This window comes from Myotis yumanensis, unplaced genomic scaffold (genome assembly GCF_028538775.1).
Source record: "Myotis yumanensis isolate MYYU_CA2020_CCGP unplaced genomic scaffold, mMyoYum1.0.hap1 SCAF_1, whole genome shotgun sequence".
Taxonomy (NCBI): Eukaryota; Metazoa; Chordata; class Mammalia; order Chiroptera; family Vespertilionidae; genus Myotis; species Myotis yumanensis.
Window position 1 is genome coordinate 98339592 of NW_027223752.1, and position 14939 is coordinate 98354530.

Sequence of the window (14939 nt, forward strand, 5' to 3'; positions counted from 1 at the left end):
CATATTAGCCTTTTATATATATAGATAATTTTATGTGCCACATAAAATTAAGCATCACAGTGAAACAAATCAGGGTCATTGAACTCCTGAGCCTGGGCAAATGATAAAGACAAATGTGTTTCCTACCAATTCTTCCCAGATTGTGACCAACCCCAGATTTCTCATTGTTATATCTAAGGACTTAAGGACTTATTTCTCATGGTCCTGAATACAAACCTTCACTCATTGAGTCAGGCCAGCTTTGCCTCTCTCCAGTTCAACACCACTCACCAGTGGGCCATGGCTACTCCTGCTTTATGAATCCCAATCTCTGCTTATCCAGTTCTTCCACTTCTTTCAAGTATATGCTCAGAGCACTGCTTCTCAACCAAGATTTTTTTCATACATGCGCTCAAATGAGAGGTGGCATTTCCCTTCTGACTAAATGAAAAAGAAAAGATATAATAAATCATCAAAAAAAAAGCACACCACAGTTAGAGAAATGAAACCTGGAACCGAAGTTTTTACCTCTGCATATTAGTAAACCTGAAGGAGTCCACCTCCACAAGGGTCTACATTTGGGAGAGTTATTCTCTACCATTCATGGCACTCAAGATCACTGCAGCATCTCTCAAGATAAAAAACATGTATTAATAGCTGTGTTTCTTCTTAAAGAATTATTTATTTATTTTTTCAATTAATATAATATTTTTAGAGCAGTTTTAGGTATATAGTAAAATGAGCAAAATACAGAATTCCCATACACCTCTCTTCATTCCCTGCACTGAATTTCCCCTATTATTAACATCTTGCATGAGTATGGTACATCTGTTATAATTGATCAGCCACTACTGACACATTATGATTAACTAAAGTCCAAAGTTACCTTCAGGTTCACTCTTTGTGTTGTACTAGTACATTCTATGTGCTTTGACAAATGAATAACAACATGTGTGTACCATTACAGTACCCTACAGTATAGTTTTACTGCCCTAGGGATCCCTTGTGCTCTACCTCTTCATCCCGCCCTCCCTCCCCCTGACATCTGGAAACTACTGATCTTGTTATTGTCCCCATAGCTTTGCCTTTCCCAGAATGTCATATAGGTGGAATCATACAGTATATAGCTTTTTTCCAGTTGGCTTCTTTCACTTAGCAATATGCAGTTTAGCTTCTCCCATGTCTTATCATAGCTTCATAGCTCATTTCTTTTCATTGCTGAATGTTCATTGTATGAATGTACCCCAGCCTGTTTATCTGTTCAGCTACTGAAGAACATCTTGGTTGCTTCCAAATTTTGGTAATTATGAGTAAATCTATAAACATTCATGTGCAGGTTTCTGTGGACATTTTTAACTCATTTGGCTAAATATCAAGGAGTTTGATTGCTGGATCTTAAGGTAAGAGTTTTTACTTTGAGGTTGGGGGTGGAGAACTGCCAAACTGTCTTCCAAAGTACTTGTATTCTTTGGTATTCCCACCAACAATGAAAGAGTACCTGTTGCTCCGCATCCTCACTAGCATTTGGTATTGTCAGTGTTTTGAATTTTAGCCATTCTAATAGATGTGTACTGCTATCTTGTTTTAATTTGCAATTCCTTAAATACATGATACCAAGCACCTTTTCTTTTTTTTAATTTTTAAGAGAAAGGGAGAGGAAGAGGGAGAGGGGGAGGGGAAGGGGGAGGGGGAGGGGAGGGGGGAGGGGGAGGGAGAGGGAGAGGGAGAGATCGGTATGAGAAACATTGATCAGCTGCCTCTGGCATGTGCCCCAACTGGGAATGAAACTCATAATCTGGGTATGTGCCCTCACCAGGAATCCAATCTGCCACTTTTGGTGCGTGGGACAACAGTCCAACCAACTAAGCCAAACCAGCCATGGCTTGAGCACCTTTTTTCATAATTATTTGCCATTTTTATATCTTCTCTGGTGAGGTGTCTGTTCAGATCTTTTGTCCATAAAAAAACAAAAAGTTGTTTGTTTTCTTAATGTTGAGTTTTAAGAGTTCTTTAGATATTTTGCATACCAGTCCTTTATCAAATATGTATTTTGCAAAGATTTTCTCCCAATTTGTAGTTTTATTCTTTCTTTGAATGGTGTCCTTTGAAGAACAGAAGTCTTTTAATTTTAATGAAGTCCTACTTATCAGATTGTTCTTTCACAGATCATTTTTTTTTTTTGGTGTTTTATCTGAAAAGTCATTACAAACACCAAAGTCACTTTGGTTTTCTCCTAATTTATATTCTAGGAGTTTTGTCATTTTGTACATTTAAGCCCATGATTATTTTGAGTTACTTTTTGTAAAAGGTGTGAAAGTTATGTAGATTCATATTTTTGCATGTGGATGTCCAGTTCCAGCACCATTTGTTGAAAAGACTAGTTGCCTTTGTTTCTTTATCAAAGATCATCTCATATAATAAAAGCCTAGGTGGCATCATGTGTGACATCATCACAAGATGGCCAACAAAAGATGGCCACCCTCACGTTGTCTCAAGATGGCCACCACAAGATGGCCAGCAGGGCAGGGCAGTTGGGGGCGAAAAGGCCAGAAGGGCAGGGCAGTTGGGGGCGGACAGGCCAGCAGGGGAGGGCAGTTGGGTGTGACCAGGCCTGCAGGAGAGGGCAGTTGGGGGGGGGTACCAGGTCTGCAGGAGGGCAGTTGGGGGCAACCAGGCCAGCAAGGGAGGGCAGTTGGGGGCGATCAGGCCGGCAGGGGAGCAGGTAGGCATCAATCAGGTCAGCAAGGGAGTGGTTAGGGGCAATCAGGCAGGCAGACAGGTGAGCAGTTAGGAGCCAGAAGTCCCAGATTGTGAGAGAGATATCCGGCAGTTGAACATCCCCCAAGGGGACCCAGATTGTAGAGAGGGTGCAGGCTGGGCTGAGGGATACCCCCCATGCACAAATTTCATGCACTGGGCCTCTAGTTTAACTATATTTGTGTAGATCTATTTCTTGGCTTTTTATTCTTGGACTAGAGGCCCAGTGCATGAATTCGTGCATGGGTGGGGTCCCTTGGCTTGGCTGGCAATCTGGGCCGATTAGGGGGGCCGGCTGCCTGGGGGGGAGAGACCCTGGGAGATTGGCCAGTTGGCCTGGGGGAGGGGCTGCAGGAGGTTGGCTGGTCAGCCAGAGGGATTGGCCTGCAGTGGGAGCGCCGCTCACCCTGATCAGCCAACTGGCTGTAGACCCGCCCTCTGAGCGGCTGTTCCCTGGTCCAGCATCTTCTGTGGAGCCAGAGCACTTGCCTCTCCAGGGGACCCGGTTGGGGCTGGGCCCAGGGACAGTAGCACTGAGAGGCAGGGAAGTAGGCCTCAGTCCTGCTGCAGCCACGAACCTGCCTCCCAGCCTCCGGGTCAGCTCTGCAAGCCCAGTGGCGGTGCTGCATGGCGTACGGGAGTCTGGAGGAGGCAGAAAGGAGCAAGGAGGAGGAGCCCGTGGCGAGGAGGCAACAACCGCAGCCCAGGTTCCTGCCCATTGGCCTGGGGTTCCCAGCGGGAGCAGCTGCTCATCCCATCAGCCAAGTGGCGCTCCCACTGTGGTAGCGCACTGACCATCAGGGGGCAGCTCCTATGATGAGTGTCTGCCCCCTGGTGGTCAGTGCGCATCATAGCGACTGTTCAACAGGTGGTTCTGGTAGTTCTGCCATTCGGTCGCTGGGCTTTTATCATACAGGATTGGGATTGTAGTGAATCTATAGATCAAGTTGAGAAAAACTGACATCTTAACAATATTGAGTCTTCCTACCCATATGCATGGAATCTCTGTCCATTTATTTATATCAGGGGTGGGAAACCTTTTTCTGCCAAGGGCCATTTGGATATTTATAACATCATTCACAGGCCACACAAAATTATCAACTTAAAAATTATGACCGACCAGTGTGGCTCAGTGGTTGAGCATCAACCCATGACCCAAGAGGTTAGCAGTTCAATTACCAATCAGGGCATATGCCCAGGTTGTGGGCTCAATCCCCAGTAGGAGGTGTGCAGGAGGCAGCCGATCGATGATGTTTCTCTCCAATGGATGCTTCTATCTCTCTCTGTACCTCTCCCTCCCTCCCCCTCTAAAAATCAATAAAAACATTTTTTTTAAAAAAAATTACCCTCCTAAATTTTGTCAAACATTTAATTAATTTACCCCTAATGCATTGGCAGGGCCAGACCAAATGATTTTTCAGTCCCTATAGGCTCGAGGGCTAGACGTTCCCCACCCCTGATTTAGACCTTTGAACTCTTTCATCAGAGTTTGTCATTTTCCTTGTATAAATCTTATACATATTTTCTTACACTTATATCTAAGTACTTTATTTTTTTTGGTGTGAATGTAAATGGTATTGTGCTTCTGGTGTGAATGTAAATGGTATTGTGTTTTTAATTTCAAATTTCACTGTTTGTTATTGTTATATAAGAAAGAAACTGATTTTTGTATATTAACCTGTATTGTGCAACCTTGCTATAATCATTTATCAGTTCCAGGAGTTTTTTTGTTGTTAATTCCTTGGGATTTTCTACATAGGTGATCATGTCATCTGCAAGCAAAGACAGTTTTATTTCTTCTTCCTTGACCTACATTCCCATTTTCCCTTTTTCTTATCTTATTGCATTAGCTAGGACTTTTAGATGATCTTGGATAGGAATGGTGAGAGTGGACATCTTTGCCTTATTCTCAATCAAATGGGAAAAAATCTAGTTTCTCACCATTAAGTATGATGTTAGCTGTAGATTTTTTGTAGATTCCCCCCTTACCCATGGAGGATATGTTCAAGACTCTCAGTGGATACCTGAATCCATGTATAGTACCAAACCCTCTATATACTATGTTCTTTCCAATACATACATATCTAAGATAAATTTTTTTAATTAAATCTTTATTGTTCAGATTACATTTGTTCCTCTTCCCCCCCACATAACTCCCCTCCTTCCAGTTCCCGCCCCACCCTCTGCCCTCACTCCCCACCCACTGTCCTCATTCATAGGTGCACGATTTTTGTCCAGTCTCTCCCCGCATTTCCCCCCCAAGAATAGTCAGTCCATTCCCTTTCTATGTCCCTGATTCATTATAATCACCAGTTCATTCTGTACATCAGATTATTTATTCACTTGATTCTTAGATTCACTTGTTGATAGATGCATGTTTGTTGTTCACAATTTGTATCTTTACCTTTTTCTTCTTCTTCTTCTTAAAGGATACCTTTCAGTATTTCGTATAATACTGGTTTAGTGGTGATGAACTCCTTTAGCTTTTCCTTATCTGTGAAGCTCTTTATCTGACCTTCACTTCTGAATGATAGCTTTGCTGGATAAAGTAATCTTGGTTGTAGGTTCTTGGTATTCATCACTTTGAATATTTCTTGCCATTCCCTTCTGGCCTGCAAAGTTTCTGTTGAGAAATCAGCTGACAGTCGTATGGGTATTCCCTTGTAGGTAATTAAGTCTCTTTCTCTTGCTGCTTATAAGATTCTCTCTTTGTCTTTTGCTCTTGGCATTTTAATTATGATGTGTCTTGGTGTGGTCCTCTTTGGATTCCTTTTGTTTGGGGTTCTCTGCGCTTCTTGGACCTGTAAGTTCATTTCTTTCACCAGGTGGGAGAAGTTTTCTGCCATTATTTCTTCAAATAGGTTTTCAATATCTTGCTGTCTCTCATCTTCTGGCACTCCTATAATTCTGATATTAGTCCGCTTGAAGCTGTCCCAGAGGCTCCTTACACTATCTTCACACTTTCGGATTCTTTTTTTCATTTTGCTTTTCCAGTTGGGTGTTTTTTGCTTCTTCGTATTTCAAATCTTTGGCTTGATTCTTCTGCTCCTCTGGTCTGCTATTGGGTATAATATTCTTTATTTCAGTCCGTGTATGCTTAATTTCTAGTTTCTTTATCGTAGCATTGAGGGTCTCATTAGTTTTTGTGAGGCTCTGCTCAAGTTTATTGCAAGCCCTCAAAATTGCATTTTTTAGCTCCATATCCTCCATTTCTGTCATGTTTTTTTGTCTCCGCATCTTTTATGCTTTCTTGGTGCACCCCCTTGTGGTCTTTGTGTGCAGTCTTGTTCTAGTTAAGCCTTGATTGTTGTAGTTAATACTAGAGGGATTTGACCACCAGGCCGACTGGCTGTGAGAATCAGCTGTGTAGAAAACTTCTGTCCTCTGGGGAGGTGCTAATCTAGCCTTTGCCTGAGGCGATTGGCAAATGGCTCTGCGCAGGGCTTGGGCGGGGCGGGCTCAACAGGGCGGGCGGAGGGAGCAGTTATGGCTCCTCTCAGTCCGTCCCCAGGGGCTCTGCCTCTCTGTCCCAGCAACTGCTGCAAACCTCGGAGGGACCGTAGCTAGACAGTCCCGCTTCTCCCGTTTGAGTCTGGGTCCCTAGAGACTCGCCCGGATCTGGAGCTCAGAGTCTGAGACTCCCTCCTGATTGAAAACTACAACCGCACCCTCAGCCACCAGCCCGCTTTGCGCGCGCACCTCCGTACCTTTAAATTTTCCACACTGCGCCTCCTCTGAGCCTCGTAATGCTGTTGTCTTTGCTTCTAGTTGAAGAGTCTCTCCTCAGCCAGCCTTCCTGTGGTTCTGGTTGATGTCCGTTCCGTCTTTTAGTTGTATTTTTGAAGTGGTTGTTTGCGGCAGCAGTCTCCGGTGTTTACCTATGCCGCCATCTTCGATTCCTCACATCATTGTTTCTAAGATAAATTTTAATTTATAAATTAGGTATAGTAAAAGGTGAACAATAACTAATAATAAAGTAGAATTATAACATCCTATCTAATAAAGAGAGAATATGCAAATTGACCATCAAGCTTTAACAAGATGACTGCGCCCACAATGGAGGCAGGGATTTGGTAATGAGCCTTAACGAGCAATCAGCAGGGACCTGAAGCTGCGTGGTGCTGGGCCAGGGCATGGGACCTGAGGCTGTGCCCCCTGCCTGGTGGGGCTTGACAGGGGACCTCAGGGCGCACCCCCTGCCAGGTGGGGCTTGACGGGGCACCTCAGGGCACACCCCCCACCCTAGTGCTGTGCCTGGGAACCTCAGGCCGCACCCCCCGCCCCAGGCCAGGCAACCTGAGGCCGAGCCCCCCACCTGGCGGGGCTTGACAAGGGTGGGGCCGGCCAGGTCTGGATCTAGCCCAATGTGGGTGGGGCCTCTGAGTCTGCTGTGATTTCCAGGCACACATGGGTGGGCGGGGACTTGACTCTGGTTTTTGTGGCATGCCCCAGACTCTGACAGGAGAAAGATTTTTATATACATTTTACTAATTTTCTTTAATCTCTGACACTTCTATTATATAGAAAGGGAAAATAGCAATACTAAAATATTTCCTCTAATTAATTTCCTTTTAATGTGCATGAATTTCATGCACCGGGTCACTAGTACACTGTAATAAAAGTTATTGGGGCCATTATTAGGTAAAATAAAGGTCACTTAAAAACAAGCACTGCAATACTGCAACAGACAATCTAATAACTCAGACAGCTACTAAGTGACTGACAGTTGGATATTATATATAGTACTAGAGGCCCTCACACCCCAGCTTCATCCAGAAGGTCATCCAGAAGAATGTCTGGTCTAATTAGCATATTACACTTTTATTATTATAGACTAGAGGCCCGGTTCACAAAATTCATGCATGGGTGGCGGGGGTGTCCCTCAGCCCAGCCTGCACCCTCTCCAATCTGGGACCCCTCAGGGGATGTTCAACTGCTGGCAGTCAGACATCCCTCTCACAATTTGGGACCACTGGCTCCTAACCACTCACCTCCCTACCTGCCTGATTGCCCCTAACCCCTCTGCCTGCCTGCCTGATCACCCCTAACCCTTCTGCCTACCAGCCTGATCGCCCCTACATTGCCCCATGCCAGCCCAATCACTCCTACCTTGCCCCCCAGCCAGCCTGATTGCCCCTACCTTGCCCTCCCCTGCAGGCCTGATAGCCTTCCCTGCTGTGCCTTGGGCCCAGTCTGGCCTCCCTCTGCAGAAGGCGACCTGGCGGATCATTACCCCGCTGCTGCTGCCACTGCTGGCCTGAGCCTCAGCCCTTCGCAGCTGCCCACGGCTGCCTGAGCCTTGGCCCTTGCAGCTGCTGCAGCTTTGTCTGGAAGGACATCCGGAAGACAGCCACTCTAATCTAGTTAGCATATTACCCTTTCATTAGTATAGATTTGGGGACCATTACAACCACACAGAACTTAAAACACATGGCCCTGGCTGGTTTGGCTTAATGGAGAGACAATCGGCCTACGTACTGAAGGGTCCCAGGTTCGATTCTGGTCAAGGGCACATGCCTGGGTTGCAGCTCGGTCCCCAGTAAGGGGCCTGTGGGAGGCAGCTGATCAGTGATTCTTATCATTGATGTTTCTATCTCTCTCTCCCTTTCCCTTCCTCTCTGAAATCAATAAAAAAATATTAAAAAAGAAAACACATGATCTTCACTTTGGGCTTTGTCATTTTACAATATCCTTTGTGCAGTATTTTAACTTCCCTCAGCTTTCCTTTACCCACTCTTAAAATGCAATCTATTTTGGGGAAGATGATCAGGAAAGTGATTCTAGTGGGTAGAAGTTTGTTTTTGGAGGGGATGGGGTCATGAAGATATTTAAAAATTGAGCATGGTGATGGTTGTACCACTCTGAATTTACTTTAAAAAACCAGTTCATTGTACACTTTAGGTGACATGTACAGTATATGAATTATATCTCAACAAAGCTGTTCTTTTCTTTCTTTTTAAATAAAGACCAGTCTTATAATCAATCGCAGATGTTTTCAGAGGCCCCCCAGGATTTGCTTACCGCGTCCCAAACCATGGCTGCGACTCCCAGTGGCCTCCAGTCCTGGCGGATCTGGATGGTGTGGTTTGCGAAGGAGAAGGTGGCAAGAGGCTTGTGGAATTTCTGCAGCCCCATTCCCACGGTCTCCTCATAGGCACCAGGGCCATTGCCACTGTGCCAGCTCTCTACGTCCTTTAACCTGTTGGGCAAAAGAATCCTGCATGCCTGGCCAGAAAGTGCATTCTCTCCTAGGTGGCCCGATTGCTTTTTTTAAGGTTGTTTTATGGATTCAAAAGAATAAACAGAGATGTGGAAAGCTTTTGTCGAATTCCTTTTACATGGTTCTTCCAGTCTCGTGGGAAGTGAGATGTGGCTCTGTATTCATCCCAAAGGGTGTCTTTGGTCAACAGCACCCAGAACAGCACAACTCCTGCAGGATGCCCTACACACTTCACTGTCAGGACTCAGGGGGGCTTGAGGGTGAGCGAGGCAGTGGTGCCAGCACAGGACCCAGGAGAAGATAGAGCTTTCTACACTGCCCAGGCCCACGTGGACTGCAGTTGTACCCGCCGAGGTGGGCAGGGTGTTCCTGCTGTTTTGTTTTGGTCTGTGGACTGAAGGGACACCCAGTCAGCCACGGACCTGTGCCTGCACTGAGACTGTGAGCGGTTCGATGGTCCTACTTTTGGTGGACGGTGGATGCACTCCCACCTCCCAGAGACTGGCAGTTAGACATTGGCGGCTTCCGAGTCGCTTGCAGGGAGAGCCTGGCCCTAGGTCCAGAACAGACTCGGGCGTCCTTGGCCAGGAGGCCTCCTAGGGATAGGGGCCACCGCAGTTTGAAGGCCAGCCACGCCCCTGATCAAGGCGGGGTCTACTCGTTTGTCCGGTCGTGAGGGCCCTAGTCTATTATTAGTATAGATCAGCGGTTCTCAACCTGGGGGTCGAACGACCCTTTCACAGGGGTCGCCTAAGACCATCGGAAAACACATATATAATTACATATTGTTTTTGTGATTAATCACTATGCTTTAATTATGTTCAATTTGTAACAATGAAAATACATCCTGCATATCAGATATTGACATTACGATTCATAACAGTAGCAAAATTACAGTTATGAAGTAGCAACAAAAATAATTGTATGGTTGGGGGTCACCACAACATGAGGAACTGTACTAAAAGGTCGCGGCACTAGGAAAGTTGAGAACCACTGGTATAGATGGAGATGCTGGACAAAGTGATGATTCATGCCCTGGGTGGGATGGAGTGGGAGAGTGAAGATTTCATCACACACTCAGAATAGCACCCAATTGAAAACTTACCAATTATTTATTTCTGGAATTTTCCATTTAATACTTTCATACCATGGTTGAAGACAGGTAACTGAAACTAAGAAAAGGATAATTGTGGAAAGAAACCACAAATAAGGTGGAGGGAACTACTCTATTCTTTATCAAGTTAAGGAAATTCCCCTCTATTCCTACTTTGTTGAGAGATTTTATCATAAATGAGTGCTACATTTTCTAAAAATATTTTTTCTGCATCTATTCATAGGATCATATGACTTTTCTTCTTTAGCCTACTGAGGTGATGGATTACATTCATTGATTTCAAATGTTGAACCAGCCTTGCATAGCTGCAATAAATCTTATTTGGTTGTGCTTTATAATTTTTTATACATTATTGGATTTGATTTGCTAATATTTTGTTGAGGAGGAATAGATTTTTAAGCAACGCTAAAAAAAATATTATTTTACAGTAATCCACTTGGAGTCATGCAAAAAAAAATTCTTTCTTTTTAAAAATTCTTTGCATAGGAAAATTATTAAACAGGCATGTTAACTGGGGCTATATATTTAAAAATATAAAGTAAATGGGTTGTGTTTAAATGATATCTATATATCTTTTTGTACTTTTCCCCCATCTCCACCTAGAGCTTGTCTCTCCATGAGCTATAACTGAAATCCCTGCTCAATTCTTTCAGTTTCTAGTTGCCACTTTTCCACTGGGCACTTTGTGGTCTCCCACACTGATGCATCTTCAATGGTTAGACCAGAATTTGAGCAGGGTTTATATGCATATTTGGAGACTCACCACCTCCATAGCTCCCTTCCTTCTAGGATCCCTACTTGCTTCCCACTTGCTCTTCTAGTTCTGACCTCTGTATTCTTGATACCACCATCCAGTAAAGCTGAAACTTCATCCTGAGCCACCTAGTGGGTTGGTGAGCATCTCCGAGCAAAAACTGCAAACTAAAAAATTACCATAGTGTAGTTCCAGTCTTTTAAGTGTAGACTCCTCTCCGATTTCTGCCTGTTTTTCATCTCTGTCCAATGTGTTCAAAGAGTCGATCTGCAATATTTTTATATACTTTACCATTATTTTCTATGGGAAGGTTAGTCCAACTAAGTTATACCACCATTACCAAAAGCCAGATGTCCCAGTGTTACTATTTTGCTCCATTCTGAAATCACGCTCCTGTCTCCATCCATTTTTGTTGTTGGTGGTGTTGGTAGTGGTAGAACAAGGATTTTGTTCAAATGTCCATCCTCCTCCCACATACCTCTGGGAATAAATCCTGATTAATCTATGTCAGTGCTGTAACTCACTTCCCTTGCATCAATGATATGTTTAGGAAGGGTCATCAGTCAGGGAACCAGAAACTACTCTTTAGAGTCAGGATATAAAGGATTTTTAAATAAGAAATTGGTGGCTTATCCAGAGAAAAGGCCTAAGGGAGCAATGGTCAGAAAAATCACCACTGACCTTCTCAACTGGAAGCGCTGAAGCAAGCTGTTATCAAAACTCACCTTGAAGTTCCTAGGAGTGTCACATCCACTCATGATTCTGGCTCCAATTAACTAGAGAATAATGATCTCTCCAGCAGATTGGCTCAAGGGTGTCTCTCATCAACACACTCTAGCCTGAAACCACACGACAAAGGGAATTCTGGCAAAGGCTCCTGGCTTTTCCTCTTCAAAGCAAAGGAGACCTTAGAAGGGGTAGTGGTGATGCCAACTCAACACTGATAATCTAGCACAGGGCATGTGACCCAAATTAGCCAAGGGCACAGGAGGGGAAGCAGCTGGAGAGCCTCTGAAGATTTATTTGCTGATAAACTAAATAAAACAAAGACTCACAGGAACAGTCTCTCTTCTTCTTCCACTGGATTTTTCTTCCATGTGACTCTTGGAACCAAATCATGAATCTTGTGATCATGAGAGGAGCCCACTGAGATGGAGGCAAACAGTCTAAGCCTGTCCAATCTGGACTTATTATGTGAGAATAAGTGCTATTACTTAAGTCATTTTCAATAGTTTTTTTCAAGTACAGCATATTATTTAGATCATGGAGGTAAATCTCAGAAGAAGCCATTTAAAGGAGTGAAAGTAGGAGCCTTTAAGAAGTAAGAGTGGCCGAAACCGGTTTGGCTCAGTGGATAGAGCGTCAGCTTGCGGACTGAAAGGTCCCAGGTTCGATTCCGGTCAAGGGCATGTACCTGGGTTGCGGGCACATCCCCAGTAGGAGATGTGCAGGAGGCAGCTGATCGATGTTTCTCTCTCATCGATGTTTCTAACTCTCTATCCCTCTCCCTTCCTCTCTGTAAAAAATCAATAAAATATATTTAAAAAAAAGAAGAAGAGTGGGGATAATGAAATGTGGTGTTTATTCGCCTTTTGCTATTTTACATTGTCAAGATATATGCACTACTCAAATAAAACATTAAATTAGAAAAGAGACAATCTGACAACTCAGTCCCATCCCCACAGCATGCTTTTCTTGATTTACTCTGACCTACAGTACAAAAAGAAATGGCAGCTAAATGCAACAGTTCGTCCTCACTTATTTCAGGCAATCATCAATTCTAGCTGTCTCTTGAAGAGTTCCTAAGTGAAGCCCATCCTCTTCCCCTTGATCTACTATCTGTCATCAAAATAATCACTCCAAAAGGGCAAATATGATTGCATCCTCTTCTGCTAAAATACTTACTTGGACTCAATGGTCTCTACAAGACCCAATCCAAATTCCATAATATGGTACCCAAGGCTCTTCGTGATCTGGCCCCTGACACTCTCTCATGTATAAATTCCAGATATTCGGAAACTCTTGCTTTTCTCCATATACCACACTCCTTGGCACACACTGTTTCTTTGGTTTAGAATGTCCATTCTCACTAATCCCTTTTCAGCTACCTCTTCTGTACACTTGGAGTGCGGGAAACGAGTTAAGTCGGCTTGCGTGAATTGCGCGTACTCCGCGGGAGCCGTCTTAACTCGGTTCATATAGATTTGCGGTGGAGTGCGGGAAACGTGTAAACTCGGGCCGATTGTAACTGCGTATTACCAAATATTTGTTTGTTTGCCGTTCACAAAGATACCTACCTGCGTATGCGAACCGTTTCATACCCATTGGGGTAATAGGTATCATAAAAATCCCTGATTTTGCTCGGGAAACCTAAATAATTGCCCGCGCCATCTTATATTTTGGCAGGAAATTCACCCGACACCGTAGTGTGTACAGATTTCTTACTCCCCTAGTCCTTCTACTCTCTCTCCAGATACATATCAGGTACCTAAAGCCTCCATCAGCACAAATTACATTACATATCAAAAATCACTTACTGGAGTCTGAATTCCAGAAAAGTCTATGAAAACTAAAATATTTTTGGTATCTCATTTGATGGCAAAAACGGAACTGAACCATTTAGATTTGTAATTTGAATTTATTCTACTTTGTGTGAATGTTCATTTATTTTGTTACAGAAATATTAATGGGTTTCATTACAGAGTGAAGCCTCAGACCCATACGTGGTATTATGCAGGTAAATGTAGCATATGCACCTGTGGCCCACTCCAAAAATGGCTACTGCAATATTTCTCATTCCACAAATTCTAGAACTTTCACTACTCATCAAGTGAGGTCTATATCTCCTTGAAACTGGGAGTGATTTTACAACTGCCCAGATGAACAAAGCCAGCTTTTTTTTATGACTTTTTATGACTTGCAAGGCAAAGTCATAAAAGGTGGTAAGCCTGTTTTCCTTTCTCTCTCAAAATGCTTGCCCTGGGAACCCAGTCCCCATGTTGTGAGGAAGCCTGGCCACGTGGTGAGGCCACATGTAGGTCTTCTGGCCCACATCCCCGCTAAGGTCTCAACCACCAGCCAGCATCAATCACCAACCAGCATCAACTGCCCGACCTGCAGGTGAGTGATGCCTTCAGGTGATGCCTGCGCTCAGCATTCAGGAGCCCCAATTGCTTTCTGAATGGAGCAAAGATAAGCTGGTGCAAGCAAGCTCTACCCAAAATGCAGATTTATTAGAAAAATTATTGTTTTGTTGTCTTAAGGCAAAAGGTTCTGCTGACATAAAAACCCAAAATTTCATCATGTAACTTTGCAAAAAATGTGAACTATCATGAATTCCAAAACCCATCGAAGGTTTTAGATAAGATATGTATACTCTACTTGTGCATCCATATATCAATTTTTCTTTTTTTTTTTTTTAAAGTATATTTTATTGATTTTCCACAGAGAGGAAGGGAGAGGGACAGAGAGTTAGAAACATTGATGAGAGAGAAACATCGATCAGCTGCCTCCTGCACACCCACTACTGGGGATGTGCCCGCAACCAAGGTACATGCCCTTGACCGGAATCGAACCCGGGACCCTTGAGTCCGCAGGCTGACGCTCTATCCACTGAGCCAAACCGGCTAGGGCCATATATCAATTTTTCAACAGAATTGTAAGTTCTCTGAATACTTTGAGAACTAAGTCTTTTCGTATGATATTCTCAGAGCCAATGTCTAAGATTGGGTGAGCTTATTGAATTAATGTTGAATGAATAAGTAAATAGTTATATTTTGAAAGACTGTAGTTCATTCTACTCACGATTGCTCAAAACTCACTTAGAATGACTTATTTTTATAATTATCTTCAGTTGATGAGCTATATAAAAATTTCATTAACTTTCTTATCTTTAACTGGGTGTTTCTGTTTGATTTTTCCCCTAGATCTGGCAACCCTAATTTATGACCATCAGTGAGAGGACTATCAACCGTAGGCTTGAAAATGGGAATTCTTAGGTATATACTGAGTTACCCACAAACAATTTACCTAAAACACTAAAACACCAAAAAAGCAGTCTCTGAATCAGCAGGATGAGACAGAAGCAGTCTGGAGCATTATGATGCTTAAGTAGC